The sequence below is a fragment of the Lontra canadensis genome, unplaced genomic scaffold (genome assembly GCF_010015895.1).
Source record: "Lontra canadensis isolate GAN:19392208 unplaced genomic scaffold, GSC_riverotter_1.0 scaffold27, whole genome shotgun sequence".
Lineage (NCBI taxonomy): Eukaryota > Metazoa > Chordata > Mammalia > Carnivora > Mustelidae > Lontra > Lontra canadensis.
The window spans coordinates 12,433,471-12,453,101 of NW_022631021.1; the positions used below are offsets into that span (position 1 = coordinate 12,433,471).

Here is a 19,631-nt window from a genome sequence, read left to right on the forward strand (position 1 = left end):
CCTTCTGTAAGAGGAAATTATTTTCTGCTTAGGTTATTTATGATTATCAGTTTATCTTGTTAGAAAAGCAGCTGGAGGTTGTTAATATGGATAAGCCTTCCTGATGCATAGTTGGGTTAGCTGATTGGAAAGTTTAAGGATGATAAGAGTATTTAGAGTTGGGGCACCTGGGTGGCTCAGTGGGTTAAAGACTCTGCCTTCGGCTCAGGTCATGATCCCAGGGTCCTGGGATCATCTCTCTCTCTCTGCCTCTCTGCCCACTTGAGATCTCTGTCTGTCAAATAAATAAATAAAGTCTTAAAAAAAAAACAACAAGAAAGAGTATTTAGAGTTTATAAGATTCAGTGCCTTCAAAGTCGGTAGATTAAAAAAAAAATGTGTCCCTTAAGCCTTTCTATTTCTCCAACACAAAGAATTGCTGCACATATTCTTGGCAACTGTCTTAGGCAGAAATAGTCAGTTAGCAGAAAACATCATAGAAACACATCACACCCTCTTAGAGCACATGTGTGTAAATTATGTAATTTTTACTTAAGTAATACTTGCTTCCACTTATCCCTCCTTTGGGATCATGTTTTATTCACTTTTATGTACTAACAATATCACCTGGTATTTAATAGATTATCAATATTAATATTCTTGCTAAATAAAATAAATGAGTGAGTAATTATGTAATTCGAGGCAGTGATGAGTACGATTCTCTAAGGCTATTACATGTTTGCTGTTAACAAACTATTTGCCTCCACACCTTAGTGACTAAAACTACCAGCTTTCCCTTGTCTCCACTAATATCAGTAAGAACTGCTTTTTATTTATTTATTCTCGCATGACTCCTGCTTTCATTGCCTGATAACCTACTAACCTACTGAGGGGGTCTAGTAATTATAAAACATCAATCATCATTTCAGTACAGTGATGGTTTTCACTTCTGTTTTATGGAGTACAGGGTTTTGAGGATGCTCAGAGGCCAAATGGGGCCAGAATCAAATGCAGGGAAGGTCAAATCAAATGCAAGGGGGCCGAGAAGAAGTCCCAGCTCATGAGAGCATCAGCTCAAGTCTCCTCTGAGAGAGCAGTTCTGCTTTGATCTGTTTTATATACCGAGGCTGTATGCAAGCTTCTGCTTGAGATTAGGAGACACCCCTAGGAAAGTTTGAAGCCTGAGTTCGTGATGATATGAAGTATTAAACTGCAAGATTTATCTTTTGAAGTCAATGAAAGAAAACATAGGCTTGTGTTCTTCTAGCACTCGGGCTAAATTTGAGTCATCAAAGCAAAACCTATCAAAAGGGGGTGTTGAGAGATAATTCCGGCATATCTGGATGGCTTCTGAGCAAAGAGCATTGACAACTTGGTTCAAACCTATTTGCAAAGTTGCTCCAGGCAGAAGGCAGGTTTGCTTATTCTGCAGGATCCTGAAGCTGGTTTCCCACCCTTCCTGCCGACAGTCCCTGGTGATAAGGATCCTATCTCTCCCTGAGTCAGTAAGCAGATTTGTTTCCTGATCAGGAAAATAAAGATAACGTCTCCCTCAGTGGGGGTGGATGGAGCTCCTTTCGTAGACTGGGGTTTTTCTCAGCCCAGGGGTCCTCCCTATGACACACACTCGCTGAGCCTCCCTCTGCTTGGCAGCCGTGGAATTTGGGGCGCAAGAGCAACCAACGTGAGCACGGCGCTCACGCTGTCCTCTGTGCCACGTGTAACACACCATACGAATCCATGTAGGGTCCTGGCCTCCTCGCTGCTGAATCCACAAGTTTGGCAAACGGATCTAGCAGTTGCAATGGCGGCTGCTGTCTCCGATCCGCTAGGCTGCTTGACAGGAAGGACCTTTGCCTTTTTTTTTTTTTTTCTTCTTTTTTTTAGAATCTTGACCAGGTGTATGGTACCTGGAAAATAAATTCCCACTCGGACCCATGATTTTTTTGTTTCTAAGAGAGCCCTTAGTCATGGGATAGACTTCAGCAAGAGTATTCAGAATGACATTTGGGCTAATGTGTGCCCTAGGTACAACCATGTTCAAAACAAAACTATTGTTGTTAATGTTTCTTTCCCTGCTATCCCAAGGAGCACCCCTACCACCTTTTAGCCACCAAAGTAAATATTTTCAGTATGAGATCTCGATCAACTCCTAAAAACAATAATCCTCAAGTGTTTTTGTTTGTTTGTTTGTTTTTAGGAAGGCTCTGTGCCTAATGTGGAGCCCAGCATGGGGCTTGAACTCACAATCCTGAGATCAAAACCTAAGCGGAGATCAAGAGTCAGTTGCTGATCTGACTGAGCTACCCAGGTGCCCCAAAGTTCTTCTGGTTTTATTACACATAAGAATCATCTGAAGAACTTGTTACAAAAGCAGATGACTGGCTCCCATCCCCAGGGAATCAACTTCTGTGGGTCTGGAGAACCACAATGCCTGCTAATAATAAGACCCCAGATGATTCTGATCTTGCTGAAAAGGGTTACATTTTAAGAAACAACATTTTAGGGGCGTCTGGTTGGCTCAGTTGGGTAAGCATCTGCCTTTGGCTCAGGTCATAATCCCAGGATCCTGGGAAGAAGTCTCATGATGTTGGACTCCCAGCTTCTCCCTCTCCGTCTACCTGCTGCTCCCGCTGCTTGTGCTCTCTTTCTCTCTGTCAAATAAATAAGTAAAATCTTAGAAAGAAACAAGATTTTAAAATACCAATAGTACTCTTTTATAAATAAAAAGAAAAAGTGGATGAAACCCACAACTTCCTTCAAATTCCAAAAGTTTGATTGGCAAGGCAGATAGGGAGAAACAGGGCGCTCACAAGCTGGTGCGTTATAACTCAGCCCTTCACCCCTACTTCAGTTTGAACATACTGAACCACTTCAGTGTTTCCTTTGTAAAGAGCCCACTGTTTGTTTCCAACAATAATGGCATGTATTACTGATACAACGGGTCCAGAGGTTATTCACCTGGGTCCAAGTCATTCTATAATATAATGTCTTAGACAGTAAATCATCTTTTAATATGGGCCTTGGTATAGAATGCAGGTTTAAGGTGCCAATTTGAAGCTAAACTAAGCCTGTCCACTTGCCAGAAATCTGAAAGCACTCCTGTGAGGCTCTCTAGTTTCTTTATTTATATGCTGTCCATCAGCTTTCATATCTGAGCAGTCTTATGGGATTTTGCATGTGGACTGATGCTCATTTATTTCAGGGTGGGTGTATGAGGCATGAATTAATTTTAGAATCTGTTGTGTTGTTAATCTTACTTGGTTTGTAGAAACCCAGTTGGTTGTGTGTTATGGACTGCATTGTTTCCTGCACTCTTTCCAAGTTCATGTTGAAGCCGGAACCCCTAGTACCTCAGAATGTGACTGTATTTGGAGATAAAGTCTTTCAAAAGGTAATTAAGTTAAAATGAAGTCATTAGGATGGGCTTTCATCCAATATGACTGGTGTCCTTATAAGAGGAAATTTGGGCACAGATATATCAGAAGACCATGTGAAGACAGAGAGAAGACAGGCATGTGCAAGCCAAGGAGAGGCCTCAGGAGACATCCACATTGTGTACACCCTTCTTCTAGGCTTCCCAACTGTTGAGAAAATAAATTTGTGTTGTTTAAGCCACCAGTCTGTGGTGCTTTGTTGCAAAAGCCCTAGCAACTGAATACACTGTATTTTCTTTAAGGGGCTCTCAGGGCGGGTCCCTCATACATTAGAATAAGTTTGCTTGGGCTCCTTCTACCAGTGGTAGAGGGCATCTTCCGTAAGTCAAACCTTGGCTAATACCCACATTATGTTAATGTTCTTGTTTTACTCTAGTCACTAAGTCTTTTTGGATAATATCTAAGAATCTTAGCCTTAAACCACAGAATTATTAGATTGTCTCAGTGGGTAGTTCCCTTAAATAAGGGATCTAGGTAGCAGCGAGATTTGATTATTTATTCAATAAATGCTTTTTGGCTGCCTACAATGTGCCAAGAATTGTTGTATAAGTACTGGGGACCTGGCAATTTGAATTAAACAAAGTTCAGGCTTTCATTTAACATGTGACATGTGTTTCTGTGTGTGTAATGTGCAGAAAATGTACACTTAAGTATATAATATGTTTAGTGGAAATAAAGCAGGGTAAGCGGGAAAGAAGGCTGGGATTGTGTTTGGGGGCTAGGAATGGGGATAGTTTACAAAGGATGGTAGGAAGAGCTTCTCTGTAAGCCATATGTAGCATCTGCATGAAGTGGGGGATGTGTAGATGCAGAGATGTGTCACCCAGATTCCCCTTCAAGGAAGGATTCCTGCCCCAGTTGCTGGTGAGCTGTCACCAGACAGCCTTCAATGTCAGAATTTCTAGGATTTGCTTCAGCTGCAAAAAGCCTCTTTCTCAAGGGCACATCCTTCCTGTGAATGGCCCACATCTAATGACTAATCAAGGTGGGGTATAAAAGCCCAAACAAGATCTACCTGATGGGCAATTTCAGTTTCAGAGTCTCCCCCTGGGGCAGTGGAAGATGCTGAGTCCACATAGCTTCCTTCCCCCCTTTTCCACTGTTGATTCCAAAAATATCCACTCATAAACATCCTATGTGCCCAAGTCTGTTTCAGAGAGGGCTTCCTGGAGAACCCAGTGGGATGCGGAGGCATCCTTGTGGTCATCTGAGGAAGACATTTTCTTGCAGAAGCAACAGTAAGTGCAAACGTCATCACATTATTACCCATATGGTAATGACATGGCTTACAAGGAAGTGACAGAACAAATTTAATTGGCTTTGTGGAGCCATCCCAGGAGGATCTAGATGGGGCAGAGATGGCCAAAGAAGGGATTAGGTAGCAACTTCTTATCAGGAGGTAGTCAAAAACTTCCTGGGAGGAGGAAGTAAAAAGGAGACACAGAAATAGAGGTGGCTTTGATTTTGAATTAAAATGTTAATCCAACAGGATTCTTTGACTTCTAAGGCTCTGAGGCCTGTGGCTTCCACCACCAAGAAATTGTTAGGTTTCTCCCCAATCTCAGGGATATACTGGACCATTCTCAAGCCCAAATCCCATGTGTCCATTCCAACCCTTTACAAACTTCCTCTTCCTCCTTTTCCTCATTCTCTTCCTCCTCCCCACCGCTTCTCCTCCTCTTTGATTACAAGCATCTCACACATCTCTATTTTTCACATTTGAGGTTTCAGAGGGGGAGAAAATAGCTTTATTTAGCTGAGGACACTAACCAATCTATTAGTGCTTCAAAAATACTGTTGTTATAAAGAGATTGCAGATACTAACTGTAGAAAACAAGCAAGACTCCCTCAACCTCTTACCCCCAGCACCCAAGACAAAACAAAAAACTATGCCTTGAAACAAGCTCAAGGAGAAGATAGTTAAAGAACCAAATATTTTACCAAGGGAAATAATTCCAAAATTGTCTTCTCTTTATTTACATAGGACATAGAGAAAAGGTTTGCATGAAAATCAGACACAGTTTCAATTTTATATGATTAAAGAAAACCACAGACTATGTGTTCTGATATTCAAAGCATTAATAGTATTCTTTCTGCTGATGTCTGTATTAGGGTGTCCGGCTCTTTAACAAATAAGCACTTTAGCTGTTTACTCAAGATTGCATTAGCTTTTTGCAATTCCTTTTGAGGGAATACGTTTGAATTCTTGACTTTAGAGCTGAATGAACTATGGCCATCCATGTGATCGGAATGAGACACACCTGGGGTTGGTGAGGTGGCACTTCCAGTTTGGGATTATTTTTGGCTCTTTGTTCCTCAGACAATTCCTTCCTGCTTACCTCTCACAAACCCACCAGGATGGTGTAACACAAGCTATTTAGGATTGATGTTGGAAATGGAGGATTTCTTCAGACCAGAGCAAGTGCTGGGGTCCATAGGAGTATTAGAGAAAACAATCTGTATTTATTACCAGAACACTTTCTTCACAGGAGGAAATCCTGACCTATTAACAATTATTCCCCATTGTCCCTCCCCCAGTCCCTGGCATCCACTCATCTGTTTTCCATCACTGGATTTACCTATCAACTACTATATATTTTAAATCTCTATTAGCTTAGTACTCTACTAACCTTTTAAAATCTTCTGTCTTTGCTCTAGTTTTTTAGTTTAACTTAAATGACTGTCTACTAAGCTGAAAGTCTTCTAATTTAGGGAAGGTTAGTGAAGAAGCATAGATTTGATCCCACACAAATACTTACAGTGAAAGATATACAAAACGTCATGTTTAAGTTTTTCCTCTTTTATTGATTTTCTTCATTTCTCTTCAATATAAATGCAATTCAAGGGTTCAGAATGCTAAAAAAAAGTGGGGGGAAAGAAATGTGAGAAGCATATGGAGTAGGAGAAGGAAGTAGAGGGGGAAGTGAAGGAGGAGGACTATGACAGTATCATAGAAGAAAATATATTGAAGAAACTAAAGAAGAAACAGCCACTGACTGATTCTTAAAAAAAAAAAAAAAATTCCCACCACCCCAAGTCTGCAAACAAAAAAGAATGAAAAAAGAGAACCAGATAGTACACGATGAAAAACATTTTTTAAGTTTCACAGTCTAGAATAAGGGCCCCAAGGCACGTTTGAAAGGAAGCCTCCATTTCCACGGTAAGCTCTAATTCCTTTCAATAAGGCATCTGATTTGGGGTGTGGATTTTAAGTGCTTTATTAGCCATGAGGAAAGAAGATACAGTAATTTCATCATTATGGGGAAAAATAAGAACATTCTTTTACTCTTTTCAGAGTTTTAGAGATCAGAAACATCTTTTTATATGAGAACAAAAGACAAAGAATTTGATTAAAAGTGATTTTATAAGCTTTTATTGTATAAAGGTAATTTGAGATTAACTAGGAACAGACTATATAACACGAACTGTACTAGAACAGCATGTAACAAAGACAAGTCTACTGCCTGTCTTTCCTGATTCCCAAGCTTAGGAAACTTTGTTTTGCATTATTTCTTCAAGGGAGATTAGCTGAAATTCTATACATTAAATCTAACTCAAAAATAACATTCCTGAGGCGCCTGGGTGACTCAGTGGGTTAAGCCTCTGCTCAGGTCATGATCTCAGGGTCCTGGGATCGAGCCCCACATTGGGCTCTCTGCTCAGCAGGGAGCCTGCTTCCCTGCCTCTCTCTACCTGCTTCTCTGCCTACTTGTGATCTCTCTATCTCTCTCTGCAAAATAAATAAATAAAATCTAAAAAAAAAAAAATAATAATAACATTCCTGTCACAAACTGGGGATGAGAAATGTTGCTTCTAAAGGTTTTGGTGTTGTAAAAACAGTAAATTGAATGTTAGAAACAAACAAATCATAGAGAGCACATTTTCCATACCTGCAGGCTTAATTGCAAGGAAAGGTTTCATTTAAAGCCCGTAGCTTTAGAGTAAAGGTTATCAACTGCCACATTCAGATGGGAATGAGTGACATAAGAAAGATAGAAAAAACAATTATGGAAGATAAACAGAAGAATGATGGAAAAGCATGTATGGTGGATTAAAGATGGTGGCAAATTCTTTGATACTCCTTTTGTAGAATGATGGGATACATTGAATCCTAGCTATTCTTTTTTAAAAATTAATTAATTAATTAATTAATTTTAATAAACATGTAATGTATTTTTATCCCCAGGGGTACAGGTCTGTGAATCGCCAGGTTTACACACTTCACAGCACTCACCATAGCACATACCCTCCCCAATGTCCACAACCCCACCCCCCCAACCCTCCTCCCCCCAGCAACCCTCAGTTTGTTTTGTAAGATGAAGAGTCACTTATGGTTTGTCGAATCCTAGCTATTCTTAATGGTTTCCTTGACCAATAGAGTTCAGTGCCAATGACACTATGTGACTTTCAAGGTTAAGTCAGAAGTCTTTTTTTTTTTTTAAAGATTTTATTTTCATTTATTTATTTGGCAGAGATCACAAGTAGGTGGAGAGGCAGGCAGAAAGAGAGAGAGGCGGGGGGAAGTAGGCTCCACACCGAGCAGAGAGCCCGACGCCGGGCTCCATCCCAGGACCCTGGGATCGTGACCAGAGCCGAAGGCAGAAGCTTTAACCCACCCAGCCACCCAGGCGCCTCTAAGTCAGAAGTCTTGCAGCTTCTTCCTTGGTCTCTTGGAATGCTTGCTCTCTGCATTCTTCAGACTCTTCCTCTTCAGATACTGTCTCTTCAAAACTAGGGCTATGCAGTGAGAAGAGCCACCCCACTGAGAGACAGGATGTAGGTGCTTGAATTAACAGCTCCAGCTGAGTTTTCTGCTGATAGTCACAAGGAACTGCTGGCTGTCTTGGGCATCCCATCCAGAGGAGTTTTCAAATTATTGCAGTCCAGCCAATGTCTAGACTGTAACTGTTTGAGGGTCTCTAAGGAGAACTACCCACTGAGCCCTTCTGGAATTCCTGACACCTAACACAGTAAGCAAATAAGTGGTTGTTTTGAGCTGCTAAATTTGGGGGGTAATTTATTATGCCACAAGAGTTCACTAGAACTGTCCTGGTTTTGTCAGACTGCTCTAGCAACTTCTGTCACACCAAGCTTTACATCATGAGGTTCTTGGATTTCCAGGAATAGCAGAGCTCAGTTTGAAAACTTGCAACAAACAAGTCATATGATTATGAGATAGTACTCTAACACCAAAGTGAATTTTAAAGATTTGATTGCTAGGTGAAATATCTCCTTAAGCTGTTATGTCTTAGGTCTTCATTATACCTAACAGTGGGAAAAAAAAAAAAAAAGCACCACAAAAAACCCCCCTACATAAAAATGCCCTCTATCTTCTTCTGTTCTTTACCTGAATGATGTTAGAGGGAAAGAGTAAGTGCTCTACAGACTTGAACTTTGCTCCAGACCACCAGTTCTCTCCCTCTACTGGGAAGGGCTGCCTTTGATTACAGCACTCCCTGGGCCTGCCAGGGTTTGGGCAGCCCCTGCTCATAGCTGATTCCAGGGCAGACTGTCCTGAGCATGACCTGCTGGCATCACAACACTGTGTGTGACTACATGCTGATCTACTCACAATGTTTTCTGACTTTCTTCCAGGCCACCTACGCTGTCACTGACCCTTCCTCCTCCTCCGCATTGCCTCATCAGTGCTTACAGGATTTATTTAACTATTTAGTCCAAATGTTAGAGATACCTTCCTGCCACATCAACCAGCCTTTGTCTATACTCTATATCAAGTCTGAAATCCTCTATTTCAAGCTTGAAGCATATTTCAATCTTTATTTCCATATAGCTCCGTACTGGTTCTAGGACAGGAGATAAAATTCACCACTAACCTATTTGAAATATCCAGTTGTATAAAAGCCTCAAGTTACTGGGTTTTCGGAGGCATCTCAAAGTATACACATATCACTTCTCTCTGATTTGCAATCATTATTAACCAGAAAAATACCATGTTGTTATGATATCCTTGGATGGGAGATATGTTGGGTCCATGGGGGTTAATAGGAATCAGTTGAGTATTATTTCTTTTTATAGATTTATTTTTTTAGAGCAGAAGTTGCAAACTCAAAAGTGAGTGGGGTAGGAAGGGGGATATATTGGGGAGGTTAAGGTGTAGGGTGTTGTGTGATGAGGTGCGTGTGTGAAGGCAGCCAGCTTGGCAACTGCCTTTCTTAGCAGCATTATCACATTCCCAAGCACAGACACCTCAGTTCCTTTTATTGTTATTTATTTTTATTACATCACACTTGTTTTTTCCTTGTAGTCCTTATAGTGAGTTGAATGCCGTCAGCTTAAGTCATGCTTTATATTAAACTTGTAAGAATAATTTTTTTGCTTCCACCAAAGAATATACTCTTCTCTCATTTTTGGGGGGAAAATCTATGAGGAAGTCTATATTTCATTTTTCCACTTTTGATGTAGGCATGAATGCAAAGATATATTTCTGTGTTCCAAGAAAATCAGCAGTGCAAGGATAAATGATAAATGGCAGTTCACACTTGGTTTGTGTGTTAGAGAGAAAACAGAAAGTGGTGATTAGTGGATTGAATTGGAGAAAGGAAGCAACATCTAAAGGACACATTACCACTCTGCTCCAGATGCGTCATGTGGGAATGTCAGAAGATGGGCCAAGCTTTGCCAGATCTTCTGATTTTTCATGAAGAGTTGGACATTGGGATAAAAATCTTCTGATTTCCAAGTATGGGCTACCAAGTCAATTTATAAACAAATCTGTGGATCAAAGAAAGCACAGTGCCAGCACTATCTGGCTCGAGGATCTTGGCTTAGAGCATGTACTTATATCTGAATCTGGAAGGTTATGAGATAGAATTTTAGTTCCTGACTTTTCTGCATAATTATGATACATATTGTTATTTTCAGCTAACACTGAGCAGTTATAACCAAGGACAATTTTCTAGAGACAGAATGAGACTCAGATAGGGAAGACATCCCAAGGGCTTGTGTGAAACAAATCCATGTGGCATATGCAGAGGAATAAGCTAAAGGAGAAGGACCTGGGCCCCAGGCTGGAAGACCACAGAGACTCCTCTCATTCACATTGGCCAAAGGTCTTTTCGCCTGTTCCATAAGGAACTAAAAATTGATATAAAATCTGCTGTGATCGATTTCCCCCAGACAATGATGTGTGTAGCATGTATGTGGAAAGGGCAGGGGAGAAGAGCTTGTGCCACTGAGATGCTGGTCAGGGGCGGAACTTAAGCATGAGCCGGAGCTGGGAGTGTATCAGTTAGAGACCCTCTAATGGAAGGTCTAATGTGGCCTTCCTTGAACTGGGTCCAGGACAGTGTGTCTTATTTCCTTTACTGGAACACAGCCATTTGGTAGACTTGGCCAAAGCGGAAGATCCTCTCTTTGACCACAACCGGAGTGGTTGAAATGCCAGCGCTTTGACAGGACAGCCTGGAATTGAACATGATTTTCAAGGAGAGCTGCCTTTTTGCCTTTGCTGCTTGGTAGACTAAGAGGCTTCCCCCAAAATTGTGGGTTGTAGTCTTGCTTGAGTATCTATAGGTATTCTGTACATTGATCCTTGAAACTCTCTGGGGACCTGACAGAGGTAAGAGACTCTGTTGATACATGAAAGTGCTAGTTTTGAGTGCTTCTGTTAAGCACCCAACATTGAAGTAGTTCAGGCATCACTGAAATCCAGATCATTTTGTCCTGAGGGACTTTGGAAACTTGATGCATTTCTCTACTCGCTCCCCATCTCCCATTTCTATTTTTGAATAAATTCTCAGCCAAGAAGGGGCCAAACTTGATTGAGTCAAGCGTGGATGAATGGGCTGGAGTTCGGGATGGGTTTCTTTGGACAGGAAACTAGAATATGGCTTCTCATTGGACTCAAGAATTGGTAAGACCCTGCATCACCAAAAACCATAAAAGAACACGAAGAAGAGGTAAATTAGGAAGATCGCTAAATCTGTGGCTGCCGTGACAGGAAGTTAGAATTTGAGGATTAGAAATGGAGAAACAGAAATAATCCTGGATCCAGTTAGGGGGTGACTGGGTGTAAGAATAAGAATGATTCTGATCAATTGCTTAGAAGAGAGTGACAAAATCTGTCAGTGGGGACCGCAGGAAAAATCTGCCACAAAAGCCTTCCTGGAACACTTTCCTGGAAAGTCGGTTGTGTTTAATGATTGTTTACATGACTTTACTTCCTACATTACAGAGTCAAACGCAAGTTTTGCATGAATTTTTAAGATAAAACCTAAGACTTCAAAGACAGTTTACCCTTGTGCGGGCTGCTTTGAGGTGTGCTCAAGCCATCAGATGGTATGCACATCTTTCTCCTTTGCTATTATAAAGGACACTTGGGCAGGAAAATCTGAGAAGCAATGGGGAAGAACATCAAAGAGTGGTCTGGGCTTGTTCCAGTGGGCAGGAAGTGCATGGTCCCATGGGTGCATCAGCTGACTTTAAAGGACAAAGAAGGAAACTTTTGGTATATCCTGTATAATCATTGCATCATTGTGTCAGTCCCTGCCTACTTCAACTACTGAGTGCCATCTTCAAAAGTGGTATTTTTTATTCATTAAAAAAAGTGTTCCTTGGTTAAGTAGATTGGACCCTTGAAACAAATTTAAAGGCTTTTAAAAATTTTAACTAAAGTACTTTATCAGAACAATAAATATGCAAATGAAAATTATTAACAGACAAACTCCTTTTCATTTTTAAGGTTTACTGCTTATCAGAGCAAGGAAACAAATGGAAATAAAAATGCCCTGGTAAAGCACAGGGAAGTCACAAGTTTCTAGCATCGTTACACATTTTTTTTTTTCAGGTTAAAATAAAAATATGTATTTATACATATCCTAAAGAATAAAAGAGTCGTGTTTTCAGCAGGTAATTTTCTTAATACATCTTGTGACTCCCCATAATATCTTAAATGGTAGTGGTCCTGCTCCACAGATTTTTTCTGGATCTTTGATTTTCCACTTTTGTTTCTCAGAGTGATGCTTGCAGCATTACCGCCCAGCATCTGGCTTGGCTTTTAGGGAGGATTATGTAGAATTTTTTCCTTCCTGATTACCCCTCTTCTCAGTATCAAAGCCTAAAGATGCAATCAAAGCAGAATAGCGGCAGCCTTTATTTCTTGGAGAGGACATTTGCACTTCTGAAGACAGCACATTGGTGCATACCAAGTTCCCGGCTCTTCCGCTCAATTCAGGAACATTCCTTCTGGACATTTTCTCTCACGCACATTCAACAAAATCATTAAAAATTAATATTAGGGCTGACCAAACATTCTGTAATAACACTGATGTAAAGAAGATAAATATAACATTTATAGGATACAGTCCTACTTGAGGATTTAAAAAAAAATTTGTCAATAGTGTCACTGATATGTATAGACTGAACTCTAGTCCCTTGCCCCCACCACCCCCAAATTCATGTGTTTTATTCCTAACTTCTGATGTGACTGTATTTGGAGGTGGCATCTTAAAAAAGGTAATAAGGGTTCATGAGATCATAAGTGTAGGGCCCTAATCCAATGGGAGTGCTGTCCTTATAAGAAGAGGGAGAGGCAGTAGGGTTGCTCAGGCACAGAGAAGGCATTTGAGGACATGGAGAGAGGGTGGCCGCACTCTGCAAGCCAAAGCAGGAGGACTCAGGAAAAATCAAACCTGCTGACACCTTGATCTTGGACTTCCAGTCTCCAGAACTGTGAGAAAACTTATTCCTCTTGTTGAAGGCATTCAAATTGTGGTATTTTATTAAGGCAGCTCTAGCCAACTCATACATGAATTGTGTTCCCATTTTTGCTGTGAGTTCTAAAAAAACTCAGAGCCAAATGCGAAGTTTATGGAAACCATACTGTTATTTCTCATGGTTCACATGTTTCTAGTCTTTCTTTTTTGTGACACAGACTTTTTCTATTTAAAATTTATTAGCTTATTATTTGTTTTCATTGTTTCCTGCCTCAAAGTCTTTGTAGGAAAGAACCAGGGTACAAAGAAAAAAATAACAATTTAAATGAATTCTTTGTGTTTATAGGTTCTCGTCCTGTTTCACAGGCTTACCTTCTCAGTGTGTTGTGCTGGTCCCTATTCATTTTCTAGACCCTTTAATGTGGGAGTGCTGCAGGGCTCAGACTTAACTTCGTCCTGAGCAAACTGGCTCCCTGCCGGATCTCAGTCAGTCTCTTTCCTTGAAACATCAGCATTATATACATTTAGCTTAAACTTTTCCCCTGAGCCCCTCACACAAATATCCAACTGTCTATTCAATTTCTTCACTTGGACGTCTACTAGGCATCTCATATTTAATTTGTCCAAAGCCAAGCTGAACTCCAATTTCTTCCCACCCCTTCCGGTGGTGTTGATAAACCATCTTGGCCTTCTCCATCTCAGGAAGCACCAACTCCATACTTCCAGTTGCCTAGGCCTAAAACCTTGGAGTCACCCTTGACTTTCCTTTCTTTCATCTCCAGTTTCCCATCTTTCAGCAAGGCCTGTTGGCCTTTCCAACAAAACATCATCTAAACGTTGACCATTTTTAACGCCTCCTTTGCTACCAAAGTAAAAGCCGCCATCACCTTGCCTTCTGACAATCTTTTTGCTTCTGTGCTTCCCTCTGGTTTTCTCCACAGCAGCTAGAGCGTCCTATTAAAATGTAAGTCAGATCAGGTTACTTCACTGCTCAAAAACTTCCAGGGGTTTTCCATCTCTTCCAGATGAAAAGGCAGTCCTTAAAAGGATCTACAAGGTGATCAAAGGGCTAGTTTTACTTACCCCTTGGACATCAAGCGTTTTCCCCTAACTCCCCCAGTTATAGCCCTGCTGGCCTGCACTTGTTGCTGCTTCTGCCTATGACACTCTTCTGCAGGCTATCTGCAAGGCTCACCCTCATCTTCAAGTCTCTTTAACGCTTTATTAATCAAATGTCACTTTATTCAAGAAGCTTATTCTGTAGTGTGCTGGTATATGTCTAACAACTGGCTCTGAGGAAAAATGTATGCTTGTATTCACATCAGAACGTGACTTTAAGTTTCATCGGCATTGTTGACATTTTATTCATCACTGTCTGAAGTTTAGGGGGACCATCGACAAATAATAAACCAAGCCCTGATTTGGTGCATTCATCAAATTTCGTGCTGTAAATGTTTCCACCATGGCCAGTTTCAGGCTCCCACAGTTCTGTTATTTAAAGCGGAGTGGGGAACAGACAAGCCATAGTAGCACTCCCTTACATAGCATTTCCACTGTACAGATGTGATAGACTTGAATAACCTCAAAAATGTAGAAAAGAGTAAACTGTAGGAAAATAGTTAGGAAGTGATTCATTTTAAACACTTATTACCTTTGTTTTTATAAAGCTTATTTAATTTTAAGTTGATAGAATTTAATTTTTAGTGATGACTGTTTTTCAATGGGCTTACAGAATTCCTGGCAATCTGTTTGCTTTTGTGAACTGGCAAGAATAGGGTCTGGTACAGCATTGGCCATTTTGTTTATTGTCCTGTATCAGATGGCTATCCCCTTCTAGTCACTCTTCCTCCCCTCTTATCCTGCTGTATTTTTCTCCACTAGCATTGAACACACACACACACACACACACATACTTTTTTTTTCTTGCCATTGGAATTTAGGTGAAGTAAAACTAGGTAATTTGCTTATTTTTTTTTTTTAAGATTTTCTTATTTATTTGACAGACAGAGATCACAAGTAGGCAGAGAGACAGTCAGAGAGAGAGAGGGAGGAAGCAGGCTCCCCTCTGAGCAGAGAGCCCGATGTGGGGCCCGATCCCAGGACCCTAAGATCACGACCCGAGCCAAAGGCAGAGGCTTTAACCCACTGAGCCACCCAGGTGCCCCGATAATTTGCTTATTTTGTTCACCTCTACATCTCTAGTGCTTAGAATATGTCTTGTACGTGCTTTAGGTGCCTATTTATTGAAAGAATGGATGAGTTTATTATATTTTGTTCAAAATAGGTATTAGCTTGGTATGGAAAAAGCAAACAACTAGGGCTAGTACTCCATGAAGTACTAGTACTAGTACTCCAACTAGTACTCCGTGAAGCCGTGGTCTAATACTACTAATATTTTAATGTTTATCTCTAAGAGATAAATACTAAACCACATTCTGGTTGGAAATTTGGTATTATCCATTTTTGGCCTTGTATTTGTGCGTGTTATTTAATTTTTCTGAAATGAGTTTTTCCTATCTGCAAAATGGATACTCAGATTTTTTTGACTATTAATGAAAACAGTATATTCAAAACAATTTGTTAAACTACAAAACATTATATAAAGGTTGGATTTTCAATCATATGTCATTACCCACATTGTACTATTGACATAGTTAAAGGCTTTACATCAAAGCCCAGCTTGGCTGAGTACAGACAAGCATAACCTGTTTTTTCCCAGCAACCTGCTTTCCCAAATAACATTATGCCTCATAAATATGCCAGAGTTCTTATAGCGAGTCAGCAGTTACATGGAATGTATAAGTCCTTGCAAGACTGTAAAGCCTTAAGAGAAAACAATAAATTATTACTTTTATATTGTAGGAAAGAGGAGCTGTTGAGCGTTATAAATTTTTTAAATTTGTTTTTGTTTTTGTTTTTTTCAAATTTGAGATAGAGAGAGAGAGAGAGAGAGAGAGAAGGAGCACCAGCAAGGAGGAAGGTCAGAGAGAGAGAGGGAGAAACAGACTCTGCTGAGCAGGGAGCCTGATGCAGGACTCCATTCCAGGAACCTAGAATTATGACCAAAGGCAGACACTTAACCGACTGAGCCACCCAGGCGCCATGAGCATCATAAATATTTACAACTATTATGACTATTACAACTTGCTTCCCAAATAGGAGTATGAGTATTTCTAGATGTATGTAACACTGTTTAAGGGTGAGGGAGGGAATAAGGTGAGAGGACAAGATCCCCATGACACGCTTTCACGGAGCATCAATTGTACTCCATCATAAATGATATAAAGCATTCTCTTGAATAATAGTAACAATCATATCAGTGTACACTTATATAGTTCTTAATATGTGTCAGGCACTGTTCTAAATGCTTAACTTGTATTAAGTCATTTAATCCTCACAACTTTGTGAGGTAGGTGCAATTATTATCTCCATCTGGAAGATGGGCAAACAGAGGGACATGGAGGTCAAGAAATTTGCCAATATCACACAGCTTGTAGTGGGGAAGCCATGATTTCGACCTAAGTGTCTGGTTTAAGAGTCTGTGCTTCTGTTCCTATGCTATCTGTCCCACGAAAAGAAAAAGGACTGCTTGCGTTGACAGTACATACACTAAAATTGGAGTGATACAAAGAAGATTAATATGGCTTCTGCATAAAGATGACTCTCAGATCCATGGAACATTTCATATTTTTCTGGATTGATGCCAGGTTTAGGGTATTTGTGGTAGTAACATCCTGTGGTTTAAAAGAACAATTAATGGACTTAAGTCAGAAGATTTGGGTGACAGGTCCTATGCTGTGGTTTACTAAATTAATAACTTTGGGTAAAGAAACAAACAAACAAAAAAACAAAACAAAAAAGAAAAGAAAAGAAAAAGGAACCAATATAGCAATGTCTTCCAAACATCTAGGTATTCAAGTACTCCCTTTATAATTCTTATTTGTAAAAAAAAAATCCATGAAATCAACAGACTGGTCAGAGGTTCATGTTTTGTTCTAAGACACACTTGAAAATAAATTCGTATTTACTAAAATAAAAAGAAACACAGGTGACTCTTGAATGAGGTGAGGGTTAGGGACACCAGCCTCCATGCAGCTGAAAATCTGTATATCACTTTGGACTTCTCTGAAACTTTACTAATATGCTGCTGTGGACCAGAAGCCTTACGATAGCTTAACCAGTAAGTTAACATATATTTTGTATGGTCTATGTATGATATACTGTATTCTTACAATAAAATAAGCTAGAGAAAATAAAATGTTATTGAGAAAGTCACAAGTCATATTTTCAGTACTATAAAATAGTTGCGTATAAGTGGGCCCACACAGTTCAAACCTGTGCGTTCAAGGGTCAACCATATATTTATCTGTATTTCATTCCAGATGATCTCATCTTTCATGATCGTGGACACACTGGATTTTGGAGTAGATTGCAGCAAAACTGAAACAAACAGATAATCAAGATGTCAAAATTCCAACTCATGGCAAGTATGTTGTGTAGAGTTAGGCCTTTTGGACACATTGTCCTGATGTCAGAGACACATAGGTGAGAAGTGTGAAATCAATTGCTTAGGGACTGAGGCTTAGAAAACAAAACAAAATCTGGGGATACATATCTGTAAACAGTGGGGATTAGTCATGGGGTTTCTCAGGAGTCCTTATTATTTCCTGACATGCGGGATACACGCTCTATTAACAATCCTTGTTCTCAAGTATCTCAAAGCCTACTGGGCAAGACAGATCTGTCGATATTTTAGAGCAATGTGACATGGAATTTGAGAGAAATCTGCAAATGACAGTAAGTTTACAAGGTAAGAAGCGTTCATGTTCTGTCTGGGAGAATTGGAAGGGGCTTATTTATGAGTTCTAGAAAAAAATCTGGCTGAGAGAAAAAGACTTCGAAGCTTGCAGAAGAGAAGGAAGGGAGAAGCCTACCAGTGCCAGGCCCTTTTCAGTCCTGGGAAATAGTAGCCAATTGCACAGAGGAGAAAAACGGACGCTGAGGAATCTATGCCGTATGTGCAGAATATGTGTGCATGCTTAAGCTCTCTATCTCCACAGCTCAAACTCCCTTGATTTTTACACGTAAGAATTGGAGTTGGAGCTAGAATGTGTTTGCTTCAGGATTTGATCACGTCAGGGCATGTCTTATGAAGAAGTGATGTGAAGCCACCAGGATCCCCTGACATTGAAGCAGTATAATATGATATTTAGGAAAGAACATGTTTGGAATACAGCTAACTAGAAAGTAGAGAAGTCTGCAAATTATACTTCAGGGTTCTGGGTCTGGAGATCAGATTTAATTCTAGGTTCTTTTTTTTTTTTTTTTTTTCAAGATTTTATTTATTTATTTGACAGAGGGAAACACGATGAGAAAGGCCACACAAACAGGGGGAGTGGGAGAGGGAGAAGCAGGCTTCCTGCTGAACAGGTAGCCCTATATGGGGCTCAATCCCAGGACCCTGGATCATGACCTGAGCTGAAGACAGACCATTAACGACTGAGCCACCCAGGCGCCCCTAATTCCAGGTTCTATCTCTTGTCAAGTATGTGATGTGGGGTAATTAATTTCTTGATGCCTTTGTTTTTTTCATGTGTAAAACTAGTGACACCGCCTATTGAGGGGGTTGTCATAAAGGTTAAAATGAAAGTTTAGGCTCCTTGAATTCAGGTTTAAATCTCAGGATAAGGGAGTATGAATGGAGAAAAAGTGGAAATCGAAAGAGCAGAGCTATCTATAGTTCATGATGGCCATGGCAGTGGTGCTGGTTGCTATGGAAGTTAAAGCTCTCTCAGGGCACACTTGGCCCCCTCATTCCCAGGTGTAGACTTCAGTGGCTGCAGCAGTGTGCATGGTTTTGTGTGGAACAATAGAGATCTCTTCAGTAAACATTCTGGCTACTGCACTAGATGTCAAGGGCAACAGGAGACATCACATCAGGAAGCTAGAGTGGAATAGTACAGCAAATAGAATTTTCAGAAGCACACATTCTTAATTTTTTGGGTGGCTGGCTCAGTTTTCCACAGAGCATGCTAGGACAGAACCAGAAAAATCTTGATGCCTGATTACCACTGTGATTATTTTTTCCCCTTGGGCTGGCATGTTCTGGGAAACAGAGTTTCCACTTAAGTAATAGTGGAAGGGAAGGAACTAAGGAAATTTCTTCTAATAATAGAAATGGACAAGAAAGTGGCAAATAATATTCAGTATAGGCAAAGGTGATGGTCAGCATCCAGTAACGAATAATAGAAAGATAGAAGGTATGATTTCAAGGTAAAGGATTCTAAGACGTCAATTCAAATTCAAGGGTAGATTTTCATTTAATCACTCAATGTGTTATTTTAATACAAGTGAAATATTGGATATTATTAGGAAAGTTATTATCATGATAAAAGAAAACATAGTTTTCTTTTACTCAAAAAACCATGGTGTGTTTTAGGCAACGTACTCAAGGAAGACAATAGAGCTAAAAATAAATAAAGGTCAGTGGTAGAAGGTAATGAAAATTAGAGAATGGAAAACTTCCAGGTAGAAGCAGATT

General features: G+C 40.1%; 1 non-coding gene across 1 annotated transcript; it reads left to right on the top strand.

Moving 5' to 3' along the window:
• The first annotated feature begins 16,675 nt into the window (after positions 1-16,675).
• Positions 16,676-16,782, top strand: LOC116871799. Its single transcript, XR_004383510.1, has one exon. It is a non-coding gene; the product is annotated as a U6 spliceosomal RNA (small nuclear RNA).
• The last annotated feature ends 2,849 nt before the right edge of the window (positions 16,783-19,631 follow it).